Raw genomic sequence first — 26832 nt, forward strand, 5'->3', positions numbered from 1 at the left:
TTACAGGCGTGAGCCACAGCGCCCGGCCGGATTCATTATTTTTAAAAAGTGTCTCTTATCTCTATTATTGCATTTACTTTTCTCTCTCTTTTCAAGCAGATGATGGGAGTCCAAGTATTAAGGTGACATGTGTTGCCCGTGCCCCCCTCCCCCCCCCGTGTTCTTATTCATTTACCCCTCATGTTGTTCCAGCATATTGTGGGGGCACCAATGTTAAGGACGGGTGCGTTGCCCTCTCCCAGCCTCCCCCCTCGGGTCAGAGCTTCAAGTGCGCCCATCCCCCAGTCGGTGCGTACCCACCCCATTCCTAATGGATGTGTATGCCCATCCCCTCCCCCCACCCGCCCGACACCCACCCGAAGAAGGTGATTCCTCTGTGTCCACTTAGGTGTCCATCGGTTCGTACCCATTTGCTGGTGAGCGCGAGCACGTGGTGCTCGTGTGTCCATTCTTGGGATACTTGGCTTACTGGAACGGGTTCCAGCTCTGGCCAGGAGAACCACGAGAGGTGCCCCCTCACCGCTGCTCCTCATAGCCGAATAGCACTCCGTGGTGTCCACGCGCCACATTTTATTTACCCACTCGTGGGTCGATGGGCACTCGGGTGGCTTCCAGGTCTTTGCGATTGTGACTTGTGCCCTGACACTAACCCTAACCCTTACCCAGCCCGTCTCCTCCACGGCCCCTGCCTGACTGACTCCTTCCCGCCCGGCCTATCACCTGTCACCGTCCTCTGCCCCTGCCTGACACGCTCCTCCCCGCCCGGGCCGTCACCGTCCTCGGCCCCTGCCTGACGGGGCTCCTCCGTCGCCTGGGCCTTCCAAGGGCTTGGTGTGGACGCTGGTTCCAGGACGCCCTCCCAGGAACCCGGTAGCAGGGCGGCCGCAGCGTCTCGCGCAACCCAACCGTCCGCCGGCTGGCCGCCGTGGCTAAGTGGCCTGCGGGGGACGTGCTCCCGCTGTGCCGTGGGGGCCCAGCCTGGTGTCTTCTCTGAGGCCCCGCGGCTGCCGCTCCCCGCAAGGGGAGAGCCGCGGAGGTGGGGACCGCCTCCTCATGGGGACGTACACCCAGCTCTCCACGTCGGATTCCGGGGCTCTCTGTCCTGCCAGAAGGCCCAGCTGGCCTGCGGGTCCTCAGAGTGGCAAAAACATCCGAAAACTGAGATTGAGGGTCCGGTGGGTGTCTGCACTTTTGTGCTGGGCACCCCAGGGAGGCCCGGGGGCTGGCTGGACAACGCGGTCTGCTGGGCTGGGGGGGGGGTTTGGAGGAGCAACTGATGCCCTTTGCACTTTGGGTAGCAAGTGTCTGAGGTGTCTCTGGGCCCTGTGCCATGTGGGGGCGGGGGCGGAGGCGGGGTGGGAGGAGGAGGAGGAGGAGGAGGAGGAGGTGGGAAGGGCCGTGGCCTGCAGTCGTGTTCCCCGGGGTGGCACAGCATGTGGCTTCTTCCACAGGCTGCTTGGCCTGGGCTCCCTGCACCTGGGCCTTTGGAGGACTGGCCCTGTGCTTGCCAACACTTCCTGCAGGGACCCAGAGCTGGGAGGTTGCATCTCTCAGCCCTGGGTCGGGCAGAGCCCCAGCGGGCCATGCCCACAACCTCTCTCAGCAGGGGTCCCCCAGAAGGCTCCTTTGGGACCAGGATTCTCTTGCGGGTGACTCTTTAAGGTCTGGCCCCTGGATGGAGGGGCACCAGGAGTAGAGGAGCAGGAAGGGGAAGGGGGTGGCCATGCGAGGGGACACTTTCAGGCCAAGTCCCAGCTTCAGTCTGATCCTCCTGGGAACCCCGGGGTGGACATCACACCTCCTGGTTGCCCCGCTCTGAGACAAGGAGCCGGGCTTCGCATTGCCACAGCAGCCAGTCGTGGGCTGAGGACACCTGGGGCGTTGGGAACTCCCTGGCTTCTCCTTGGTTTAACATCTGGAGCTGCTTGTGAATCGTGCCGCCACACACACCCGAGTGCAGGTGTCTTCTGCACAGACTGCGGGCCTCGCTCTTCTGAATGCCGCTAGCTCGCGACCCACCCACGGGTGAACCTGGTCAGGGTACTTTCTCTCAGGGGCAGACTCTGATCCGGGCGGGCTACCGGTGTCTCTGTTTGCTCCTTTCTTTCTTCCACTTCGGGAAAGGCTTCCTTACTGGGTGTGGAAATCTCCTATGCCTTTCCTCGCCTATTCTGTCAGCTCTAAAATTCTCTTTCGGTTGCCACCCTCACAGATGGATTAGGAAACTCTTTGCGGTGCACTCATTAGTGAAATGACCTCAATGACGCTGGAATCCAATATCTAATCGCCAATTTTTAGCGAGTCCACACGCCAGGGTGGTCGGGGTCCAATGCAGCCCCGGCCAGGCCCAGGCCCCTTGGACTGGGCCACAGGAGGACACAGAGGAGGGTCCCGGCCCCCACGGTAGGTAGAGGTGCGGGCAGTTCTCCAAGGGCTTGGGTGTTTTCCAGAGGGAGGAGATGGAGGGGACTGATTTCTTCAGCGCCCCACAAACCACGCCACCCCACCCCACCCATGGGACACATCCCGAGAGAGAGAGAGACGCCCCATACACTGGCTCCCCTCCCCCGTGCGCTGTGCCCCAGCCCTGGCCCGGGGGAATAGGCGGCCGCCGGGCCACAGGGTGGGGGGCGCAGCTGAAAGGGGTTGTGGGGGAGGGCCGCCCCTGGCTGGGGTCAAAGGGCGAGCGCCCCGCCCCTCCCGCCCGTGCGCAGTCAGCGGCCCCGGCGCGCTGGGGGTGGGGGGCGGGGAGGTGAAGGAGGCCAGGCGAGGAGAGGAGGGGGGCTGGAAGGGCTCCACCTTGGCGGGTCCAGCCGTGGAGGCGCATCTTGTGTGAGTGTGAGTGAGTGAGTGCGTGTGAGTGTGAGTGTGTGTGTATACAGAGACAGCCCCCAACCCCGGCCCGCCGCTCCCTGCCCGCCCCGCCTGTCACCCCCGTCCCTCGGAGCCCGCGGGACGCGGCCGGCGAACTCAACAGGCCCGACCCGGCGCGGGGCCTGGGGCGGGAGGAGGCGGCGGGGAAGCGCAGAGAGGCTCGGCTTCTTGAGCGGGGCAGGGGCGCCCTCCGCCATCCACGGCCACACCACCCCGAACGCGCCCGATCCCGTCTGGTCTCGGAAGCTAAGCAGGGTCGGGCCTGGTTAGAACTTGGATGGGAGACCGCCCGGGAATACCGGGTGCCGTAGGCTTCTTTTTTTTTTTTTTTTGCCTCTGGTTCTGTCGCGTTTCTGGGAGTGCGGGGGCGGCCCGGGGTGGGGGTGACCCCCACCCTCAGCGCCCGCCGGCCGCGGTGCCTGGCGCCCCAGCCCGCACCGTGGGGCCTCCTCTTGTCCCGAGCCGTGACACCGCCGCCACGCGGCAGCATGCGTGGCTTCTGGACTGTCAGGTCTCAGACCAAAGGTCTGCTCTGTGGGAGCCGACACGCTGGAGGAAACCTTGAGAGTCTGAGAGGGGAGGGAGTTCCAGAAGAAGGCCAGGATGTCATTTTGAGGGAGTATGTGACCAGAACTCCTCCCGTTGCTTTTGGGGTTCTATGGGCTACACGTAGGAATCTTTGGTGGTGGCACCTGATGTTCGGGGATCCGGAGTCACACCCAGACCTGCTCCACAGGCCTCCTTTTACTTTTCTCTTCGGATTCATTTTTTTTTTTTTTTTTTTTTTTTGAGACAGAGTCTCGGTTTGTTGCCCAGGCTAGAGTGAGTGCCGTGGCGTCAGCCTAGCTCACAGCAACTTCAAACTCCTGGGCTCGAGTGATCCTTCTGCCTCAGCCTCCCGGGTAGCTGGGACTGCAGGCATGCGCCACCATGCCCCGCTAATTTTTTATATATATATCAGTTGGCCAATTAATTTCTTTCTATTTATAGTAGAGACGGGGTCTCGCTCTTGCTCAGGCTGGTTTTGAACTCCTGACCTTGAGCAATCCGCCCGCCTCGGCCTCCCAAGAGCTAGGATTACAGGCGTGAGCCACAGCGCCCGGCCGGATTCATTATTTTTAAAAAGTGTCTCTTATCTCTATTATTGCATTTACTTTTCTCTCTCTTTTCAAGCAGATGATGGGAGTCCAAGTATTAAGGTGACATGTGTTGCCCGTGCCCCCCTCCCCCCCCCCCGTGTTCTTATTCATTTACCCCTCATGTTGTTCCAGCATATTGTGGGGGCACCAATGTTAAGGACGGGTGCGTTGCCCTCTCCCAGCCTCCCCCCTCGGGTCAGAGCTTCAAGTGCGCCCATCCCCCAGTCGGTGCGTACCCACCCCATTCCTAATGGATGTGTATGCCCATCCCCTCCCCCCACCCGCCCGACACCCACCCGAAGAAGGTGATTCCTCTGTGTCCACTTAGGTGTCCATCGGTTCGTACCCATTTGCTGGTGAGCGCGAGCACGTGGTGCTCGTGTGTCCATTCTTGGGATACTTGGCTTACTGGAACGGGTTCCAGCTCTGGCCAGGAGAACCACGAGAGGTGCCCCCTCACCGCTGCTCCTCATAGCCGAATAGCACTCCGTGGTGTCCACGCGCCACATTTTATTTACCCACTCGTGGGTCGATGGGCACTCGGGTGGCTTCCAGGTCTTTGCGATTGTGACTTGTGCCCTGACACTAACCCTAACCCTTACCCAGCCCGTCTCCTCCACGGCCCCTGCCTGACTGACTCCTTCCCGCCCGGCCTATCACCTGTCACCGTCCTCTGCCCCTGCCTGACACGCTCCTCCCCGCCCGGGCCGTCACCGTCCTCGGCCCCTGCCTGACGGGGCTCCTCCGTCGCCTGGGCCTTCCAAGGGCTTGGTGTGGACGCTGGTTCCAGGACGCCCTCCCAGGAACCCGGTAGCAGGGCGGCCGCAGCGTCTCGCGCAACCCAACCGTCCGCCGGCTGGCCGCCGTGGCTAAGTGGCCTGCGGGGGACGTGCTCCCGCTGTGCCGTGGGGGCCCAGCCTGGTGTCTTCTCTGAGGCCCCGCGGCTGCCGCTCCCCGCAAGGGGAGAGCCGCGGAGGTGGGGACCGCCTCCTCATGGGGACGTACACCCAGCTCTCCACGTCGGATTCCGGGGCTCTCTGTCCTGCCAGAAGGCCCAGCTGGCCTGCGGGTCCTCAGAGTGGCAAAAACATCCGAAAACTGAGATTGAGGGTCCGGTGGGTGTCTGCACTTTTGTGCTGGGCACCCCAGGGAGGCCCGGGGGCTGGCTGGACAACGCGGTCTGCTGGGCTGGGGGGGGGGTTTGGAGGAGCAACTGATGCCCTTTGCACTTTGGGTAGCAAGTGTCTGAGGTGTCTCTGGGCCCTGTGCCATGTGGGGGCGGGGGCGGAGGCGGGGTGGGAGGAGGAGGAGGAGGAGGAGGAGGAGGTGGGAAGGGCCGTGGCCTGCAGTCGTGTTCCCCGGGGTGGCACAGCATGTGGCTTCTTCCACAGGCTGCTTGGCCTGGGCTCCCTGCACCTGGGCCTTTGGAGGACTGGCCCTGTGCTTGCCAACACTTCCTGCAGGGACCCAGAGCTGGGAGGTTGCATCTCTCAGCCCTGGGTCGGGCAGAGCCCCAGCGGGCCATGCCCACAACCTCTCTCAGCAGGGGTCCCCCAGAAGGCTCCTTTGGGACCAGGATTCTCTTGCGGGTGACTCTTTAAGGTCTGGCCCCTGGATGGAGGGGCACCAGGAGTAGAGGAGCAGGAAGGGGAAGGGGGTGGCCATGCGAGGGGACACTTTCAGGCCAAGTCCCAGCTTCAGTCTGATCCTCCTGGGAACCCCGGGGTGGACATCACACCTCCTGGTTGCCCCGCTCTGAGACAAGGAGCCGGGCTTCGCATTGCCACAGCAGCCAGTCGTGGGCTGAGGACACCTGGGGCGTTGGGAACTCCCTGGCTTCTCCTTGGTTTAACATCTGGAGCTGCTTGTGAATCGTGCCGCCACACACACCCGAGTGCAGGTGTCTTCTGCACAGACTGCGGGCCTCGCTCTTCTGAATGCCGCTAGCTCGCGACCCACCCACGGGTGAACCTGGTCAGGGTACTTTCTCTCAGGGGCAGACTCTGATCCGGGCGGGCTACCGGTGTCTCTGTTTGCTCCTTTCTTTCTTCCACTTCGGGAAAGGCTTCCTTACTGGGTGTGGAAATCTCCTATGCCTTTCCTCGCCTATTCTGTCAGCTCTAAAATTCTCTTTCGGTTGCCACCCTCACAGATGGATTAGGAAACTCTTTGCGGTGCACTCATTAGTGAAATGACCTCAATGACGCTGGAATCCAATATCTAATCGCCAATTTTTAGCGAGTCCACACGCCAGGGTGGTCGGGGTCCAATGCAGCCCCGGCCAGGCCCAGGCCCCTTGGACTGGGCCACAGGAGGACACAGAGGAGGGTCCCGGCCCCCACGGTAGGTAGAGGTGCGGGCAGTTCTCCAAGGGCTTGGGTGTTTTCCAGAGGGAGGAGATGGAGGGGACTGATTTCTTCAGCGCCCCACAAACCACGCCACCCCACCCCACCCTTGGGACACATCCCGAGAGAGAGAGAGACGCCCCATACACTGGCTCCCCTCCCCCGTGCGCTGTGCCCCAGCCCTGGCCCGGGGGAATAGGCGGCCGCCGGGCCACAGGGTGGGGGGCGCAGCTGAAAGGGGTTGTGGGGGAGGGCCGCCCCTGGCTGGGGTCAAAGGGCGAGCGCCCCGCCCCTCCCGCCCGTGCGCAGTCAGCGGCCCCGGCGCGCTGGGGGTGGGGGGCGGGGAGGTGAAGGAGGCCAGGCGAGGAGAGGAGGGGGGCTGGAAGGGCTCCACCTTGGCGGGTCCAGCCGTGGAGGCGCATCTTGTGTGAGTGTGAGTGAGTGAGTGCGTGTGAGTGTGAGTGTGTGTGTATACAGAGACAGCCCCCAACCCCGGCCCGCCGCTCCCTGCCCGCCCCGCCTGTCACCCCCGTCCCTCGGAGCCCGCGGGACGCGGCCGGCGAACTCAACAGGCCCGACCCGGCGCGGGGCCTGGGGCGGGAGGAGGCGGCGGGGAAGCGCAGAGAGGCTCGGCTTCTTGAGCGGGGCAGGGGCGCCCTCCGCCGTCCACGGCCACACCACCCCGAACGCGCCCGATCCCGTCTGGTCTCGGAAGCTAAGCAGGGTCGGGCCTGGTTAGAACTTGGATGGGAGACCGCCCGGGAATACCGGGTGCCGTAGGCTTCTTCTTTTTTTTTTTTTTTTGCCTCTGGTTCTGTCGCGTTTCTGGGAGTGCGGGGGCGGCCCGGGGTGGGGGTGACCCCCACCCTCAGCGCCCGCCGGCCGCGGTGCCTGGCGCCCCAGCCCGCACCGTGGGGCCTCCTCTTGTCCCGAGCCGTGACACCGCCGCCACGCGGCAGCATGCGTGGCTTCTGGACTGTCAGGTCTCAGACCAAAGGTCTGCTCTGTTGGAGCCGACACGCTGGAGGAAACCTTGAGAGTCTGAGAGGGGAGGGAGTTCCAGAAGAAGGCCAGGATGTCATTTTGAGGGAGTATGTGACCAGAACTCCCGTTGCTTTTGGGGTTCTATGGGCTACACGTAGGAATCTTTGGTGGTGGCACCTGATGTTCGGGGATCCGGAGTCACACCCAGACCTGCTCCACAGGCCTCCTTTTACTTTTCTCTTCGGATTCATTTTTTTTTTTTTTTTTTTTTTTTGAGACAGAGTCTCGGTTTGTTGCCCAGGCTAGAGTGAGTGCCGTGGCGTCAGCCTAGCTCACAGCAACTTCAAACTCCTGGGCTCGAGTGATCCTTCTGCCTCAGCCTCCCGGGTAGCTGGGACTGCAGGCATGCGCCACCATGCCCCGCTAATTTTTTATATATATATCAGTTGGCCAATTAATTTCTTTCTATTTATAGTAGAGACGGGGTCTCGCTCTTGCTCAGGCTGGTTTTGAACTCCTGACCTTGAGCAATCCGCCCGCCTCGGCCTCCCAAGAGCTAGGATTACAGGCGTGAGCCACAGCGCCCGGCCGGATTCATTATTTTTAAAAAGTGTCTCTTATCTCTATTATTGCATTTACTTTTCTCTCTCTTTTCAAGCAGATGATGGGAGTCCAAGTATTAAGGTGACATGTGTTGCCCGTGCCCCCCTCCCCCCCCCCCCGTGTTCTTATTCATTTACCCCTCATGTTGTTCCAGCATATTGTGGGGGCACCAATGTTAAGGACGGGTGCGTTGCCCTCTCCCAGCCTCCCCCCTCGGGTCAGAGCTTCAAGTGCGCCCATCCCCCAGTCGGTGCGTACCCACCCCATTCCTAATGGATGTGTATGCCCATCCCCTCCCCCCACCCGCCCGACACCCACCCGAAGAAGGTGATTCCTCTGTGTCCACTTAGGTGTCCATCGGTTCGTACCCATTTGCTGGTGAGCGCGAGCACGTGGTGCTCGTGTGTCCATTCTTGGGATACTTGGCTTACTGGAACGGGTTCCAGCTCTGGCCAGGAGAACCACGAGAGGTGCCCCCTCACCGCTGCTCCTCATAGCCGAATAGCACTCCGTGGTGTCCACGCGCCACATTTTATTTACCCACTCGTGGGTCGATGGGCACTCGGGTGGCTTCCAGGTCTTTGCGATTGTGACTTGTGCCCTGACACTAACCCTAACCCTTACCCAGCCCGTCTCCTCCACGGCCCCTGCCTGACTGACTCCTTCCCGCCCGGCCTATCACCTGTCACCGTCCTCTGCCCCTGCCTGACACGCTCCTCCCCGCCCGGGCCGTCACCGTCCTCGGCCCCTGCCTGACGGGGCTCCTCCGTCGCCTGGGCCTTCCAAGGGCTTGGTGTGGACGCTGGTTCCAGGACGCCCTCCCAGGAACCCGGTAGCAGGGCGGCCGCAGCGTCTCGCGCAACCCAACCGTCCGCCGGCTGGCCGCCGTGGCTAAGTGGCCTGCGGGGGACGTGCTCCCGCTGTGCCGTGGGGGCCCAGCCTGGTGTCTTCTCTGAGGCCCCGCGGCTGCCGCTCCCCGCAAGGGGAGAGCCGCGGAGGTGGGGACCGCCTCCTCATGGGGACGTACACCCAGCTCTCCACGTCGGATTCCGGGGCTCTCTGTCCTGCCAGAAGGCCCAGCTGGCCTGCGGGTCCTCAGAGTGGCAAAAACATCCGAAAACTGAGATTGAGGGTCCGGTGGGTGTCTGCACTTTTGTGCTGGGCACCCCAGGGAGGCCCGGGGGCTGGCTGGACAACGCGGTCTGCTGGGCTGGGGGGGGGGTTTGGAGGAGCAACTGATGCCCTTTGCACTTTGGGTAGCAAGTGTCTGAGGTGTCTCTGGGCCCTGTGCCATGTGGGGGCGGGGGCGGAGGCGGGGTGGGAGGAGGAGGAGGAGGAGGAGGAGGAGGAGGAGGAGGTGGGAAGGGCCGTGGCCTGCAGTCGTGTTCCCCGGGGTGGCACAGCATGTGGCTTCTTCCACAGGCTGCTTGGCCTGGGCTCCCTGCACCTGGGCCTTTGGAGGACTGGCCCTGTGCTTGCCAACACTTCCTGCAGGGACCCAGAGCTGGGAGGTTGCATCTCTCAGCCCTGGGTCGGGCAGAGCCCCAGCGGGCCATGCCCACAACCTCTCTCAGCAGGGGTCCCCCAGAAGGCTCCTTTGGGACCAGGATTCTCTTGCGGGTGACTCTTTAAGGTCTGGCCCCTGGATGGAGGGGCACCAGGAGTAGAGGAGCAGGAAGGGGAAGGGGGTGGCCATGCGAGGGGACACTTTCAGGCCAAGTCCCAGCTTCAGTCTGATCCTCCTGGGAACCCCGGGGTGGACATCACACCTCCTGGTTGCCCCGCTCTGAGACAAGGAGCCGGGCTTCGCATTGCCACAGCAGCCAGTCGTGGGCTGAGGACACCTGGGGCGTTGGGAACTCCCTGGCTTCTCCTTGGTTTAACATCTGGAGCTGCTTGTGAATCGTGCCGCCACACACACCCGAGTGCAGGTGTCTTCTGCACAGACTGCGGGCCTCGCTCTTCTGAATGCCGCTAGCTCGCGACCCACCCACGGGTGAACCTGGTCAGGGTACTTTCTCTCAGGGGCAGACTCTGATCCGGGCGGGCTACCGGTGTCTCTGTTTGCTCCTTTCTTTCTTCCACTTCGGGAAAGGCTTCCTTACTGGGTGTGGAAATCTCCTATGCCTTTCCTCGCCTATTCTGTCAGCTCTAAAATTCTCTTTCGGTTGCCACCCTCACAGATGGATTAGGAAACTCTTTGCGGTGCACTCATTAGTGAAATGACCTCAATGACGCTGGAATCCAATATCTAATCGCCAATTTTTAGCGAGTCCACACGCCAGGGTGGTCGGGGTCCAATGCAGCCCCGGCCAGGCCCAGGCCCCTTGGACTGGGCCACAGGAGGACACAGAGGAGGGTCCCGGCCCCCACGGTAGGTAGAGGTGCGGGCAGTTCTCCAAGGGCTTGGGTGTTTTCCAGAGGGAGGAGATGGAGGGGACTGATTTCTTCAGCGCCCCACAAACCACGCCACCCCACCCCACCCTTGGGACACATCCCGAGAGAGAGAGAGACGCCCCATACACTGGCTCCCCTCCCCCGTGCGCTGTGCCCCAGCCCTGGCCCGGGGGAATAGGCGGCCGCCGGGCCACAGGGTGGGGGGCGCAGCTGAAAGGGGTTGTGGGGGAGGGCCGCCCCTGGCTGGGGTCAAAGGGCGAGCGCCCCGCCCCTCCCGCCCGTGCGCAGTCAGCGGCCCCGGCGCGCTGGGGGTGGGGGGCGGGGAGGTGAAGGAGGCCAGGCGAGGAGAGGAGGGGGGCTGGAAGGGCTCCACCTTGGCGGGTCCAGCCGTGGAGGCGCATCTTGTGTGAGTGTGAGTGAGTGAGTGCGTGTGAGTGTGAGTGTGTGTGTATACAGAGACAGCCCCCAACCCCGGCCCGCCGCTCCCTGCCCGCCCCGCCTGTCACCCCCGTCCCTCGGAGCCCGCGGGACGCGGCCGGCGAACTCAACAGGCCCGACCCGGCGCGGGGCCTGGGGCGGGAGGAGGCGGCGGGGAAGCGCAGAGAGGCTCGGCTTCTTGAGCGGGGCAGGGGCGCCCTCCGCCGTCCACGGCCACACCACCCCGAACGCGCCCGATCCCGTCTGGTCTCGGAAGCTAAGCAGGGTCGGGCCTGGTTAGAACTTGGATGGGAGACCGCCCGGGAATACCGGGTGCCGTAGGCTTCTTCTTTTTTTTTTTTTTTTGCCTCTGGTTCTGTCGCGTTTCTGGGAGTGCGGGGGCGGCCCGGGGTGGGGGTGACCCCCACCCTCAGCGCCCGCCGGCCGCGGTGCCTGGCGCCCCAGCCCGCACCGTGGGGCCTCCTCTTGTCCCGAGCCGTGACACCGCCGCCACGCGGCAGCATGCGTGGCTTCTGGACTGTCAGGTCTCAGACCAAAGGTCTGCTCTGTTGGAGCCGACACGCTGGAGGAAACCTTGAGAGTCTGAGAGGGGAGGGAGTTCCAGAAGAAGGCCAGGATGTCATTTTGAGGGAGTATGTGACCAGAACTCCTCCCGTTGCTTTTGGGGTTCTATGGGCTACACGTAGGAATCTTTGGTGGTGGCACCTGATGTTCGGGGATCCGGAGTCACACCCAGACCTGCTCCACAGGCCTCCTTTTACTTTTCTCTTCGGATTCATTTTTTTTTTTTTTTTTTTTTTTGAGACAGAGTCTCGGTTTGTTGCCCAGGCTAGAGTGAGTGCCGTGGCGTCAGCCTAGCTCACAGCAACTTCAAACTCCTGGGCTCGAGTGATCCTTCTGCCTCAGCCTCCCGGGTAGCTGGGACTGCAGGCATGCGCCACCATGCCCCGCTAATTTTTTATATATATATCAGTTGGCCAATTAATTTCTTTCTATTTATAGTAGAGACGGGGTCTCGCTCTTGCTCAGGCTGGTTTTGAACTCCTGACCTTGAGCAATCCGCCCGCCTCGGCCTCCCAAGAGCTAGGATTACAGGCGTGAGCCACAGCGCCCGGCCGGATTCATTATTTTTAAAAAGTGTCTCTTATCTCTATTATTGCATTTACTTTTCTCTCTCTTTTCAAGCAGATGATGGGAGTCCAAGTATTAAGGTGACATGTGTTGCCCGTGCCCCCCTCCCCCCCCCGTGTTCTTATTCATTTACCCCTCATGTTGTTCCAGCATATTGTGGGGGCACCAATGTTAAGGACGGGTGCGTTGCCCTCTCCCAGCCTCCCCCCTCGGGTCAGAGCTTCAAGTGCGCCCATCCCCCAGTCGGTGCGTACCCACCCCATTCCTAATGGATGTGTATGCCCATCCCCTCCCCCCACCCGCCCGACACCCACCCGAAGAAGGTGATTCCTCTGTGTCCACTTAGGTGTCCATCGGTTCGTACCCATTTGCTGGTGAGCGCGAGCACGTGGTGCTCGTGTGTCCATTCTTGGGATACTTGGCTTACTGGAACGGGTTCCAGCTCTGGCCAGGAGAACCACGAGAGGTGCCCCCTCACCGCTGCTCCTCATAGCCGAATAGCACTCCGTGGTGTCCACGCGCCACATTTTATTTACCCACTCGTGGGTCGATGGGCACTCGGGTGGCTTCCAGGTCTTTGCGATTGTGACTTGTGCCCTGACACTAACCCTAACCCTTACCCAGCCCGTCTCCTCCACGGCCCCTGCCTGACTGACTCCTTCCCGCCCGGCCTATCACCTGTCACCGTCCTCTGCCCCTGCCTGACACGCTCCTCCCCGCCCGGGCCGTCACCGTCCTCGGCCCCTGCCTGACGGGGCTCCTCCGTCGCCTGGGCCTTCCAAGGGCTTGGTGTGGACGCTGGTTCCAGGACGCCCTCCCAGGAACCCGGTAGCAGGGCGGCCGCAGCGTCTCGCGCAACCCAACCGTCCGCCGGCTGGCCGCCGTGGCTAAGTGGCCTGCGGGGGACGTGCTCCCGCTGTGCCGTGGGGGCCCAGCCTGGTGTCTTCTCTGAGGCCCCGCGGCTGCCGCTCCCCGCAAGGGGAGAGCCGTGGAGGTGGGGACCGCCTCCTCATGGGGACGTACACCCAGCTCTCCAAGTCGGATTCCGGGGCTCTCTGTCCTGCCAGAAGGCCCAGCTGGCCTGCGGGTCCTCAGAGTGGCAAAAACATCCGAAAACTGAGATTGAGGGTCCGGTGGGTGTCTGCACTTTTGTGCTGGGCACCCCAGGGAGGCCCGGGGGCTGGCTGGACAACGCGGTCTGCTGGGCTGGGGGGGGGGTTTGGAGGAGCAACTGATGCCCTTTGCACTTTGGGTAGCAAGTGTCTGAGGTGTCTCTGGGCCCTGTGCCATGTGGGGGCGGGGGCGGAGGCGGGGTGGGAGGAGGAGGAGGAGGAGGAGGAGGAGGAGGAGGTGGGAAGGGCCGTGGCCTGCAGTCGTGTTCCCCGGGGTGGCACAGCATGTGGCTTCTTCCACAGGCTGCTTGGCCTGGGCTCCCTGCACCTGGGCCTTTGGAGGACTGGCCCTGTGCTTGCCAACACTTCCTGCAGGGACCCAGAGCTGGGAGGTTGCATCTCTCAGCCCTGGGTCGGGCAGAGCCCCAGCGGGCCATGCCCACAACCTCTCTCAGCAGGGGTCCCCCAGAAGGCTCCTTTGGGACCAGGATTCTCTTGCGGGTGACTCTTTAAGGTCTGGCCCCTGGATGGAGGGGCACCAGGAGTAGAGGAGCAGGAAGGGGAAGGGGGTGGCCATGCGAGGGGACACTTTCAGGCCAAGTCCCAGCTTCAGTCTGATCCTCCTGGGAACCCCGGGGTGGACATCACACCTCCTGGTTGCCCCGCTCTGAGACAAGGAGCCGGGCTTCGCATTGCCACAGCAGCCAGTCGTGGGCTGAGGACACCTGGGGCGTTGGGAACTCCCTGGCTTCTCCTTGGTTTAACATCTGGAGCTGCTTGTGAATCGTGCCGCCACACACACCCGAGTGCAGGTGTCTTCTGCACAGACTGCGGGCCTCGCTCTTCTGAATGCCGCTAGCTCGCGACCCACCCACGGGTGAACCTGGTCAGGGTACTTTCTCTCAGGGGCAGACTCTGATCCGGGCGGGCTACCGGTGTCTCTGTTTGCTCCTTTCTTTCTTCCACTTCGGGAAAGGCTTCCTTACTGGGTGTGGAAATCTCCTATGCCTTTCCTCGCCTATTCTGTCAGCTCTAAAATTCTCTTTCGGTTGCCACCCTCACAGATGGATTAGGAAACTCTTTGCGGTGCACTCATTAGTGAAATGACCTCAATGACGCTGGAATCCAATATCTAATCGCCAATTTTTAGCGAGTCCACACGCCAGGGTGGTCGGGGTCCAATGCAGCCCCGGCCAGGCCCAGGCCCCTTGGACTGGGCCACAGGAGGACACAGAGGAGGGTCCCGGCCCCCACGGTAGGTAGAGGTGCGGGCAGTTCTCCAAGGGCTTGGGTGTTTTCCAGAGGGAGGAGATGGAGGGGACTGATTTCTTCAGCGCCCCACAAACCACGCCACCCCACCCCACCCTTGGGACACATCCCGAGAGAGAGAGAGACGCCCCATACACTGGCTCCCCTCCCCCGTGCGCTGTGCCCCAGCCCTGGCCGGGGGAATAGGCGGCCGCCGGGCCACAGGGTGGGGGGCGCAGCTGAAAGGGGTTGTGGGGGAGGGCCGCCCCTGGCTGGGGTCAAAGGGCGAGCGCCCCGCCCCTCCCGCCCGTGCGCAGTCAGCGGCCCCGGCGCGCTGGGGGTGGGGGGCGGGGAGGTGAAGGAGGCCAGGCGAGGAGAGGAGGGGGGCTGGAAGGGCTCCACCTTGGCGGGTCCAGCCGTGGAGGCGCATCTTGTGTGAGTGTGAGTGAGTGAGTGCGTGTGAGTGTGAGTGTGTGTGTATACAGAGACAGCCCCCAACCCCGGCCCGCCGCTCCCTGCCCGCCCCGCCTGTCACCCCCGTCCCTCGGAGCCCGCGGGACGCGGCCGGCGAACTCAACAGGCCCGACCCGGCGCGGGGCCTGGGGCGGGAGGAGGCGGCGGGGAAGCGCAGAGAGGCTCGGCTTCTTGAGCGGGGCAGGGGCGCCCTCCGCCGTCCACGGCCACACCACCCCGAACGCGCCCGATCCCGTCTGGTCTCGGAAGCTAAGCAGGGTCGGGCCTGGTTAGAACTTGGATGGGAGACCGCCCGGGAATACCGGGTGCCGTAGGCTTCTTCTTTTTTTTTTTTTTTGCCTCTGGTTCTGTCGCGTTTCTGGGAGTGCGGGGGCGGCCCGGGGTGGGGGTGACCCCCACCCTCAGCGCCCGCCGGCCGCGGTGCCTGGCGCCCCAGCCCGCACCGTGGGGCCTCCTCTTGTCCCGAGCCGTGACACCGCCGCCACGCGGCAGCATGCGTGGCTTCTGGACTGTCAGGTCTCAGACCAAAGGTCTGCTCTGTGGGAGCCGACACGCTGGAGGAAACCTTGAGAGTCTGAGAGGGGAGGGAGTTCCAGAAGAAGGCCAGGATGTCATTTTGAGGGAGTATGTGACCAGAACTCCTCCCGTTGCTTTTGGGGTTCTATGGGCTACACGTAGGAATCTTTGGTGGTGGCACCTGATGTTCGGGGATCCGGAGTCACACCCAGACCTGCTCCACAGGCCTCCTTTTACTTTTCTCTTCGGATTCATTTTTTTTTTTTTTTTTTTTTTTGAGACAGAGTCTCGGTTTGTTGCCCAGGCTAGAGTGAGTGCCGTGGCGTCAGCCTAGCTCACAGCAACTTCAAACTCCTGGGCTCGAGTGATCCTTCTGCCTCAGCCTCCCGGGTAGCTGGGACTGCAGGCATGCGCCACCATGCCCCGCTAATTTTTTATATATATATCAGTTGGCCAATTAATTTCTTTCTATTTATAGTAGAGACGGGGTCTCGCTCTTGCTCAGGCTGGTTTTGAACTCCTGACCTTGAGCAATCCGCCCGCCTCGGCCTCCCAAGAGCTAGGATTACAGGCGTGAGCCACAGCGCCCGGCCGGATTCATTATTTTTAAAAAGTGTCTCTTATCTCTATTATTGCATTTACTTTTCTCTCTCTTTTCAAGCAGATGATGGGAGTCCAAGTATTAAGGTGACATGTGTTGCCCGTGCCCCCCTCCCCCCCCCCGTGTTCTTATTCATTTACCCCTCATGTTGTTCCAGCATATTGTGGGGGCACCAATGTTAAGGACGGGTGCGTTGCCCTCTCCCAGCCTCCCCCCTCGGGTCAGAGCTTCAAGTGCGCCCATCCCCCAGTCGGTGCGTACCCACCCCATTCCTAATGGATGTGTATGCCCATCCCCTCCCCCCACCCGCCCGACACCCACCCGAAGAAGGTGATTCCTCTGTGTCCACTTAGGTGTCCATCGGTTCGTACCCATTTGCTGGTGAGCGCGAGCACGTGGTGCTCGTGTGTCCATTCTTGGGATACTTGGCTTACTGGAACGGGTTCCAGCTCTGGCCAGGAGAACCACGAGAGGTGCCCCCTCACCGCTGCTCCTCATAGCCGAATAGCACTCCGTGGTGTCCACGCGCCACATTTTATTTACCCACTCGTGGGTCGATGGGCACTCGGGTGGCTTCCAGGTCTTTGCGATTGTGACTTGTGCCCTGACACTAACCCTAACCCTTACCCAGCCCGTCTCCTCCACGGCCCCTGCCTGACTGACTCCTTCCCGCCCGGCCTATCACCTGTCACCGTCCTCTGCCCCTGCCTGACACGCTCCTCCCCGCCCGGGCCGTCACCGTCCTCGGCCCCTGCCTGACGGGGCTCCTCCGTCGCCTGGGCCTTCCAAGGGCTTGGTGTGGACGCTGGTTCCAGGACGCCCTCCCAGGAACCCGGTAGCAGGGCGGCCGCAGCGTCTCGCGCAACCCAACCGTCCGCCGGCTGGCCGGCGTGGCTAAGTGGCCTGCGGGGGACGTGCTCCCGCTGTGCCGTGGGGGCCCAGCCTGGTGTCTTCTCTGAGGCCCCGCGGCTGCCGCTCCCCGCAAGGGGAGAGCCGCGGAGGTGGGGACCGCCTCCTCATGGGGACGTACACCCAGCTCTCCACGTCGGATTCCGGGGCTCTCTGTCCTGCCAGAAGGCCCAGCTGGCCTGCGGGTCCTCAGAGTGGCAAAAACATCCGAAAACTGAGATTGAGGGTCCGGTGGGTGTCTGCACTTTTGTGCTGGGCACCCCAGGGAGGCCCGGGGGCTGGCTGGACAACGCGGTCTGCTGGGCTGGGGGGGGGGTTTGGAGGAGCAACTGATGCCCTTTGCACTTTGGGTAGCAAGTGTCTGAGGTGTCTCTGGGCCCTGTGCCATGTGGGGGCGGGGGCGGAGGCGGGGTGGGAGGAGGAGGAGGAGGAGGAGGAGGAGGAGGAGGAGGTGGGAAGGGCCGTGGCCTGCAGTCGTGTTCCCCGGGGTGGCACAGCATGTGGCTTCTTCCACAGGCTGCTTGGCCTGGGCTCCCTGCACCTGGGCCTTTGGAGGACTGGCCCTGTGCTTGCCAACACTTCCTGCAGGGACCCAGAGCTGGGAGGTTGCATCTCTCAGCCCTGGGTCGGGCAGAGCCCCAGCGGGCCATGCCCACAACCTCTCTCAGCAGGGGTCCCCCAGAAGGCTCCTTTGGGACCAGGATTCTCTTGCGGGTGACTCTTTAAGGTCTGGCCCCTGGATGGAGGGGCACCAGGAGTAGAGGAGCAGGAAGGGGAAGGGGGTGGCCATGCGAGGGGACACTTTCAGGCCAAGTCCCAGCTTCAGTCTGATCCTCCTGGGAACCCCGGGGTGGACATCACACCTCCTGGTTGCCCCGCTCTGAGACAAGGAGCCGGGCTTCGCATTGCCACAGCAGCCAGTCGTGGGCTGAGGACACCTGGGGCGTTGGGAACTCCCTGGCTTCTCCTTGGTTTAACATCTGGAGCTGCTTGTGAATCGTGCCGCCACACACACCCGAGTGCAGGTGTCTTCTGCACAGACTGCGGGCCTCGCTCTTCTGAATGCCGCTAGCTCGCGACCCACCCACGGGTGAACCTGGTCAGGGTACTTTCTCTCAGGGGCAGACTCTGATCCGGGCGGGCTACCGGTGTCTCTGTTTGCTCCTTTCTTTCTTCCACTTCGGGAAAGGCTTCCTTACTGGGTGTGGAAATCTCCTATGCCTTTCCTCGCCTATTCTGTCAGCTCTAAAATTCTCTTTCGGTTGCCACCCTCACAGATGGATTAGGAAACTCTTTGCGGTGCACTCATTAGTGAAATGACCTCAATGACGCTGGAATCCAATATCTAATCGCCAATTTTTAGCGAGTCCACACGCCAGGGTGGTCGGGGTCCAATGCAGCCCCGGCCAGGCCCAGGCCCCTTGGACTGGGCCACAGGAGGACACAGAGGAGGGTCCCGGCCCCCACGGTAGGTAGAGGTGCGGGCAGTTCTCCAAGGGCTTGGGTGTTTTCCAGAGGGAGGAGATGGAGGGGACTGATTTCTTCAGCGCCCCACAAACCACGCCACCCCACCCCACCCATGGGACACATCCCGAGAGAGAGAGAGACGCCCCATACACTGGCTCCCCTCCCCCGTGCGCTGTGCCCCAGCCCTGGCCCGGGGGAATAGGCGGCCGCCGGGCCACAGGGTGGGGGGCGCAGCTGAAAGGGGTTGTGGGGGAGGGCCGCCCCTGGCTGGGGTCAAAGGGCGAGCGCCCCGCCCCTCCCGCCCGTGCGCAGTCAGCGGCCCCGGCGCGCTGGGGGTGGGGGGCGGGGAGGTGAAGGAGGCCAGGCGAGGAGAGGAGGGGGGCTGGAAGGGCTCCACCTTGGCGGGTCCAGCCGTGGAGGCGCATCTTGTGTGAGTGTGAGTGAGTGAGTGCGTGTGAGTGTGAGTGTGTGTGTATACAGAGACAGCCCCCAACCCCGGCCCGCCGCTCCCTGCCCGCCCCGCCTGTCACCCCCGTCCCTCGGAGCCCGCGGGACGCGGCCGGCGAACTCAACAGGCCCGACCCGGCGCGGGGCCTGGGGCGGGAGGAGGCGGCGGGGAAGCGCAGAGAGGCTCGGCTTCTTGAGCGGGGCAGGGGCGCCCTCCGCCATCCACGGCCACACCACCCCGAACGCGCCCGATCCCGTCTGGTCTCGGAAGCTAAGCAGGGTCGGGCCTGGTTAGAACTTGGATGGGAGACCGCCCGGGAATACCGGGTGCCGTAGGCTTCTTCTTTTTTTTTTTTTTTGCCTCTGGTTCTGTCTCGTTTCTGGGAGTGCGGGGGCGGCCCGGGGTGGGGGTGACCCCCACCCTCAGCGCCCGCCGGCCGCGGTGCCTGGCGCCCCAGCCCGCACCGTGGGGCCTCCTCTTGTCCCGAGCCGTGACACCGCCGCCACGCGGCAGCATGCGTGGCTTCTGGACTGTCAGGTCTCAGACCAAAGGTCTGCTCTGTGGGAGCCGACACGCTGGAGGAAACCTTGAGAGTCTGAGAGGGGAGGGAGTTCCAGAAGAAGGCCAGGATGTCATTTTGAGGGAGTATGTGACCAGAACTCCTCCCGTTGCTTTTGGGGTTCTATGGGCTACACGTAGGAATCTTTGGTGGTGGCACCTGATGTTCGGGGATCCGGAGTCACACCCAGACCTGCTCCACAGGCCTCCTTTTACTTTTCTCTTCGGATTCATTTTTTTTTTTTTTTTTTTTTTTTTGAGACAGAGTCTCGGTTTGTTGCCCAGGCTAGAGTGAGTGCCGTGGCGTCAGCCTAGCTCACAGCAACTTCAAACTCCTGGGCTCGAGTGATCCTTCTGCCTCAGCCTCCCGGGTAGCTGGGACTGCAGGCATGCGCCACCATGCCCCGCTAATTTTTTATATATATATCAGTTGGCCAATTAATTTCTTTCTATTTATAGTAGAGACGGGGTCTCGCTCTTGCTCAGGCTGGTTTTGAACTCCTGACCTTGAGCAATCCGCCCGCCTCGGCCTCCCAAGAGCTAGGATTACAGGCGTGAGCCACAGCGCCCGGCCGGATTCATTATTTTTAAAAAGTGTCTCTTATCTCTATTATTGCATTTACTTTTCTCTCTCTTTTCAAGCAGATGATGGGAGTCCAAGTATTAAGGTGACATGTGTTGCCCGTGCCCCCCTCCCCCCCCCCCCGTGTTCTTATTCATTTACCCCTCATGTTGTTCCAGCATATTGTGGGGGCACCAATGTTAAGGACGGGTGCGTTGCCCTCTCCCAGCCTCCCCCCTCGGGTCAGAGCTTCAAGTGCGCCCATCCCCCAGTCGGTGCGTACCCACCCCATTCCTAATGGATGTGTATGCCCATCCCCTCCCCCCACCCGCCCGACACCCACCCGAAGAAGGTGATTCCTCTGTGTCCACTTAGGTGTCCATCGGTTCGTACCCATTTGCTGGTGAGCGCGAGCACGTGGTGCTCGTGTGTCCATTCTTGGGATACTTGGCTTACTGGAACGGGTTCCAGCTCTGGCCAGGAGAACCACGAGAGGTGCCCCCTCACCGCTGCTCCTCATAGCCGAATAGCACTCCGTGGTGTCCACGCGCCACATTTTATTTACCCACTCGTGGGTCGATGGGCACTCGGGTGGCTTCCAGGTCTTTGCGATTGTGACTTGTGCCCTGACACTAACCCTAACCCTTACCCAGCCCGTCTCCTCCACGGCCCCTGCCTGACTGACTCCTTCCCGCCCGGCCTATCACCTGTCACCGTCCTCTGCCCCTGCCTGACACGCTCCTCCCCGCCCGGGCCGTCACCGTCCTCGGCCCCTGCCTGACGGGGCTCCTCCGTCGCCTGGGCCTTCCAAGGGCTTGGTGTGGACGCTGGTTCCAGGACGCCCTCCCAGGAACCCGGTAGCAGGGCGGCCGCAGCGTCTCGCGCAACCCAACCGTCCGCCGGCTGGCCGCCGTGGCTAAGTGGCCTGCGGGGGACGTGCTCCCGCTGTGCCGTGGGGGCCCAGCCTGGTGTCTTCTCTGAGGCCCCGCGGCTGCCGCTCCCCGCAAGGGGAGAGCCGCGGAGGTGGGGACCGCCTCCTCATGGGGACGTACACCCAGCTCTCCACGTCGGATTCCGGGGCTCTCTGTCCTGCCAGAAGGCCCAGCTGGCCTGCGGGTCCTCAGAGTGGCAAAAACATCCGAAAACTGAGATTGAGGGTCCGGTGGGTGTCTGCACTTTTGTGCTGGGCACCCCAGGGAGGCCCGGGGGCTGGCTGGACAACGCGGTCTGCTGGGCTGGGGGGGGGGTTTGGAGGAGCAACTGATGCCCTTTGCACTTTGGGTAGCAAGTGTCTGAGGTGTCTCTGGGCCCTGTGCCATGTGGGGGCGGGGGCGGAGGCGGGGTGGGAGGAGGAGGAGGAGGAGGAGGAGGAGGAGGAGGAGGTGGGAAGGGCCGTGGCCTGCAGTCGTGTTCCCCGGGGTGGCACAGCATGTGGCTTCTTCCACAGGCTGCTTGGCCTGGGCTCCCTGCACCTGGGCCTTTGGAGGACTGGCCCTGTGCTTGCCAACACTTCCTGCAGGGACCCAGAGCTGGGAGGTTGCATCTCTCAGCCCTGGGTCGGGCAGAGCCCCAGCGGGCCATGCCCACAACCTCTCTCAGCAGGGGTCCCCCAGAAGGCTCCTTTGGGACCAGGATTCTCTTGCGGGTGACTCTTTAAGGTCTGGCCCCTGGATGGAGGGGCACCAGGAGTAGAGGAGCAGGAAGGGGAAGGGGGTGGCCATGCGAGGGGACACTTTCAGGCCAAGTCCCAGCTTCAGTCTGATCCTCCTGGGAACCCCGGGGTGGACATCACACCTCCTGGTTGCCCCGCTCTGAGACAAGGAGCCGGGCTTCGCATTGCCACAGCAGCCAGTCGTGGGCTGAGGACACCTGGGGCGTTGGGAACTCCCTGGCTTCTCCTTGGTTTAACATCTGGAGCTGCTTGTGAATCGTGCCGCCACACACACCCGAGTGCAGGTGTCTTCTGCACAGACTGCGGGCCTCGCTCTTCTGAATGCCGCTAGCTCGCGACCCACCCACGGGTGAACCTGGTCAGGGTACTTTCTCTCAGGGGCAGACTCTGATCCGGGCGGGCTACCGGTGTCTCTGTTTGCTCCTTTCTTTCTTCCACTTCGGGAAAGGCTTCCTTACTGGGTGTGGAAATCTCCTATGCCTTTCCTCGCCTATTCTGTCAGCTCTAAAATTCTCTTTCGGTTGCCACCCTCACAGATGGATTAGGAAACTCTTTGCGGTGCACTCATTAGTGAAATGACCTCAATGACGCTGGAATCCAATATCTAATCGCCAATTTTTAGCGAGTCCACACGCCAGGGTGGTCGGGGTCCAATGCAGCCCCGGCCAGGCCCAGGCCCCTTGGACTGGGCCACAGGAGGACACAGAGGAGGGTCCCGGCCCCCACGGTAGGTAGAGGTGCGGGCAGTTCTCCAAGGGCTTGGGTGTTTTCCAGAGGGAGGAGATGGAGGGGACTGATTTCTTCAGCGCCCCACAAACCACGCCACCCCACCCCACCCTTGGGACACATCCCGAGAGAGAGAGAGACGCCCCATACACTGGCTCCCCTCCCCCGTGCGCTGTGCCCCAGCCCTGGCCCGGGGGAATAGGCGGCCGCCGGGCCACAGGGTGGGGGGCGCAGCTGAAAGGGGTTGTGGGGGAGGGCCGCCCCTGGCTGGGGTCAAAGGGCGAGCGCCCCGCCCCTCCCGCCCGTGCGCAGTCAGCGGCCCCGGCGCGCTGGGGGTGGGGGGCGGGGAGGTGAAGGAGGCCAGGCGAGGAGAGGAGGGGGGCTGGAAGGGCTCCACCTTGGCGGGTCCAGCCGTGGAGGCGCATCTTGTGTGAGTGTGAGTGAGTGAGTGCGTGTGAGTGTGAGTGTGTGTGTATACAGAGACAGCCCCCAACCCCGGCCCGCCGCTCCCTGCCCGCCCCGCCTGTCACCCCCGTCCCTCGGAGCCCGCGGGACGCGGCCGGCGAACTCAACAGGCCCGACCCGGCGCGGGGCCTGGGGCGGGAGGAGGCGGCGGGGAAGCGCAGAGAGGCTCGGCTTCTTGAGCGGGGCAGGGGCGCCCTCCGCCGTCCACGGCCACACCACCCCGAACGCGCCCGATCCCGTCTGGTCTCGGAAGCTAAGCAGGGTCGGGCCTGGTTAGAACTTGGATGGGAGACCGCCCGGGAATACCGGGTGCCGTAGGCTTCTTCTTTTTTTTTTTTTTTTGCCTCTGGTTCTGTCGCGTTTCTGGGAGTGCGGGGGCGGCCCGGGGTGGGGGTGACCCCCACCCTCAGCGCCCGCCGGCCGCGGTGCCTGGCGCCCCAGCCCGCACCGTGGGGCCTCCTCTTGTCCCGAGCCGTGACACCGCCGCCACGCGGCAGCATGCGTGGCTTCTGGACTGTCAGGTCTCAGACCAAAGGTCTGCTCTGTTGGAGCCGACACGCTGGAGGAAACCTTGAGAGTCTGAGAGGGGAGGGAGTTCCAGAAGAAGGCCAGGATGTCATTTTGAGGGAGTATGTGACCAGAACTCCTCCCGTTGCTTTTGGGGTTCTATGGGCTACACGTAGGAATCTTTGGTGGTGGCACCTGATGTTCGGGGATCCGGAGTCACACCCAGACCTGCTCCACAGGCCTCCTTTTACTTTTCTCTTCGGATTCATTTTTTTTTTTTTTTTTTTTTTTTGAGACAGAGTCTCGGTTTGTTGCCCAGGCTAGAGTGAGTGCCGTGGCGTCAGCCTAGCTCACAGCAACTTCAAACTCCTGGGCTCGAGTGATCCTTCTGCCTCAGCCTCCCGGGTAGCTGGGACTGCAGGCATGCGCCACCATGCCCCGCTAATTTTTTATATATATATCAGTTGGCCAATTAATTTCTTTCTATTTATAGTAGAGACGGGGTCTCGCTCTTGCTCAGGCTGGTTTTGAACTCCTGACCTTGAGCAATCCGCCCGCCTCGGCCTCCCAAGAGCTAGGATTACAGGCGTGAGCCACAGCGCCCGGCCGGATTCATTATTTTTAAAAAGTGTCTCTTATCTCTATTATTGCATTTACTTTTCTCTCTCTTTTCAAGCAGATGATGGGAGTCCAAGTATTAAGGTGACATGTGTTGCCCGTGCCCCCCTCCCCCCCCCGTGTTCTTATTCATTTACCCCTCATGTTGTTCCAGCATATTGTGGGGGCACCAATGTTAAGGACGGGTGCGTTGCCCTCTCCCAGCCTCCCCCCTCGGGTCAGAGCTTCAAGTGCGCCCATCCCCCAGTCGGTGCGTACCCACCCCATTCCTAATGGATGTGTATGCCCATCCCCTCCCCCCACCCGCCCGACACCCACCCGAAGAAGGTGATTCCTCTGTGTCCACTTAGGTGTCCATCGGTTCGTACCCATTTGCTGGTGAGCGCGAGCACGTGGTGCTCGTGTGTCCATTCTTGGGATACTTGGCTTACTGGAACGGGTTCCAGCTCTGGCCAGGAGAACCACGAGAGGTGCCCCCTCACCGCTGCTCCTCATAGCCGAATAGCACTCCGTGGTGTCCACGCGCCACATTTTATTTACCCACTCGTGGGTCGATGGGCACTCGGGTGGCTTCCAGGTCTTTGCGATTGTGACTTGTGCCCTGACACTAACCCTAACCCTTACCCAGCCCGTCTCCTCCACGGCCCCTGCCTGACTGACTCCTTCCCGCCCGGCCTATCACCTGTCACCGTCCTCTGCCCCTGCCTGACACGCTCCTCCCCGCCCGGGCCGTCACCGTCCTCGGCCCCTGCCTGACGGGGCTCCTCCGTCGCCTGGGCCTTCCAAGGGCTTGGTGTGGACGCTGGTTCCAGGACGCCCTCCCAGGAACCCGGTAGCAGGGCGGCCGCAGCGTCTCGCGCAACCCAACCGTCCGCCGGCTGGCCGCCGTGGCTAAGTGGCCTGCGGGGGACGTGCTCCCGCTGTGCCGTGGGGGCCCAGCCTGGTGTCTTCTCTGAGGCCCCGCGGCTGCCGCTCCCCGCAAGGGGAGAGCCGCGGAGGTGGGGACCGCCTCCTCATGGGGACGTACACCCAGCTCTCCACGTCGGATTCCGGGGCTCTCTGTCCTGCCAGAAGGCCCAGCTGGCCTGCGGGTCCTCAGAGTGGCAAAAACATCCGAAAACTGAGATTGAGGGTCCGGTGGGTGTCTGCACTTTTGTGCTGGGCACCCCAGGGAGGCCCGGGGGCTGGCTGGACAACGGTCTGCTGGGCTGGGGGGGGGGTTTGGAGGAGCAACTGATGCCCTTTGCACTTTGGGTAGCAAGTGTCTGAGGTGTCTCTGGGCCCTGTGCCATGTGGGGGCGGGGGCGGAGGCGGGGTGGGAGGAGGAGGAGGAGGAGGAGGAGGAGGAGGAGGAGGTGGGAAGGGCCGTGGCCTGCAGTCGTGTTCCCCGGGGTGGCACAGCATGTGGCTTCTTCCACAGGCTGCTTGGCCTGGGCTCCCTGCACCTGGGCCTTTGGAGGACTGGCCCTGTGCTTGCCAACACTTCCTGCAGGGACCCAGAGCTGGGAGGTTGCATCTCTCAGCCCTGGGTCGGGCAGAGCCCCAGCGGGCCATGCCCACAACCTCTCTCAGCAGGGGTCCCCCAGAAGGCTCCTTTGGGACCAGGATTCTCTTGCGGGTGACTCTTTAAGGTCTGGCCCCTGGATGGAGGGGCACCAGGAGTAGAGGAGCAGGAAGGGGAAGGGGGTGGCCATGCGAGGGGACACTTTCAGGCCAAGTCCCAGCTTCAGTCTGATCCTCCTGGGAACCCCGGGGTGGACATCACACCTCCTGGTTGCCCCGCTCTGAGACAAGGAGCCGGGCTTCGCATTGCCACAGCAGCCAGTCGTGGGCTGAGGACACCTGGGGCGTTGGGAACTCCCTGGCTTCTCCTTGGTTTAACATCTGGAGCTGCTTGTGAATCGTGCCGCCACACACACCCGAGTGCAGGTGTCTTCTGCACAGACTGCGGGCCTCGCTCTTCTGAATGCCGCTAGCTCGCGACCCACCCACGGGTGAACCTGGTCAGGGTACTTTCTCTCAGGGGCAGACTCTGATCCGGGCGGGCTACCGGTGTCTCTGTTTGCTCCTTTCTTTCTTCCACTTCGGGAAAGGCTTCCTTACTGGGTGTGGAAATCTCCTATGCCTTTCCTCGCCTATTCTGTCAGCTCTAAAATTCTCTTTCGGTTGCCACCCTCACAGATGGATTAGGAAACTCTTTGCGGTGCACTCATTAGTGAAATGACCTCAATGACGCTGGAATCCAATATCTAATCGCCAATTTTTAGCGAGTCCACACGCCAGGGTGGTCGGGGTCCAATGCAGCCCCGGCCAGGCCCAGGCCCCTTGGACTGGGCCACAGGAGGACACAGAGGAGGGTCCCGGCCCCCACGGTAGGTAGAGGTGCGGGCAGTTCTCCAAGGGCTTGGGTGTTTTCCAGAGGGAGGAGATGGAGGGGACTGATTTCTTCAGCGCCCCACAAACCACGCCACCCCACCCCACCCTTGGGACACATCCCGAGAGAGAGAGAGACGCCCCATACACTGGCTCCCCTCCCCCGTGCGCTGTGCCCCAGCCCTGGCCCGGGGGAATAGGCGGCCGCCGGGCCACAGGGTGGGGGGCGCAGCTGAAAGGGGTTGTGGGGGAGGGCCGCCCCTGGCTGGGGTCAAAGGGCGAGCGCCCCGCCCCTCCCGCCCGTGCGCAGTCAGCGGCCCCGGCGCGCTGGGGGTGGGGGGCGGGGAGGTGAAGGAGGCCAGGCGAGGAGAGGAGGGGGGCTGGAAGGGCTCCACCTTGGCGGGTCCAGCCGTGGAGGCGCATCTTGTGTGAGTGTGAGTGAGTGAGTGCGTGTGAGTGTGAGTGTGTGTGTATACAGAGACAGCCCCCAACCCCGGCCCGCCGCTCCCTGCCCGCCCCGCCTGTCACCCCCGTCCCTCGGAGCCCGCGGGACGCGGCCGGCGAACTCAACAGGCCCGACCCGGCGCGGGGCCTGGGGCGGGAGGAGGCGGCGGGGAAGCGCAGAGAGGCTCGGCTTCTTGAGCGGGGCAGGGGCGCCCTCCGCC

General features: G+C 62.8%; 6 pseudogenes; all 6 read left to right on the forward strand.

Moving 5' to 3' along the window:
- The first annotated feature begins 3069 nt into the window (after window positions 1-3069).
- LOC142875195 (uncharacterized) lies at window positions 3070-3188 on the forward strand (annotated as a pseudogene).
- A 3834-nt stretch (window positions 3189-7022) lies between these two features.
- Window positions 7023-7141, forward strand: LOC142875093 (uncharacterized; annotated as a pseudogene).
- Window positions 7142-10985: 3844 nt separating this feature from the next.
- On the forward strand, window positions 10986-11104 carry LOC142875095 (uncharacterized; annotated as a pseudogene).
- Window positions 11105-14943: 3839 nt separating this feature from the next.
- LOC142875096 (uncharacterized) lies at window positions 14944-15062 on the forward strand (annotated as a pseudogene).
- Window positions 15063-18905: 3843 nt separating this feature from the next.
- LOC142875196 (uncharacterized) lies at window positions 18906-19024 on the forward strand (annotated as a pseudogene).
- A 3847-nt stretch (window positions 19025-22871) lies between these two features.
- LOC142875097 (uncharacterized) lies at window positions 22872-22990 on the forward strand (annotated as a pseudogene).
- Window positions 22991-26832: the final 3842 nt, after the last annotated feature.

Source organism: Microcebus murinus, chromosome 13 (assembly GCF_040939455.1).
Source record: "Microcebus murinus isolate Inina chromosome 13, M.murinus_Inina_mat1.0, whole genome shotgun sequence".
In the NCBI taxonomy this organism is placed as follows: domain Eukaryota; kingdom Metazoa; phylum Chordata; class Mammalia; order Primates; family Cheirogaleidae; genus Microcebus; species Microcebus murinus.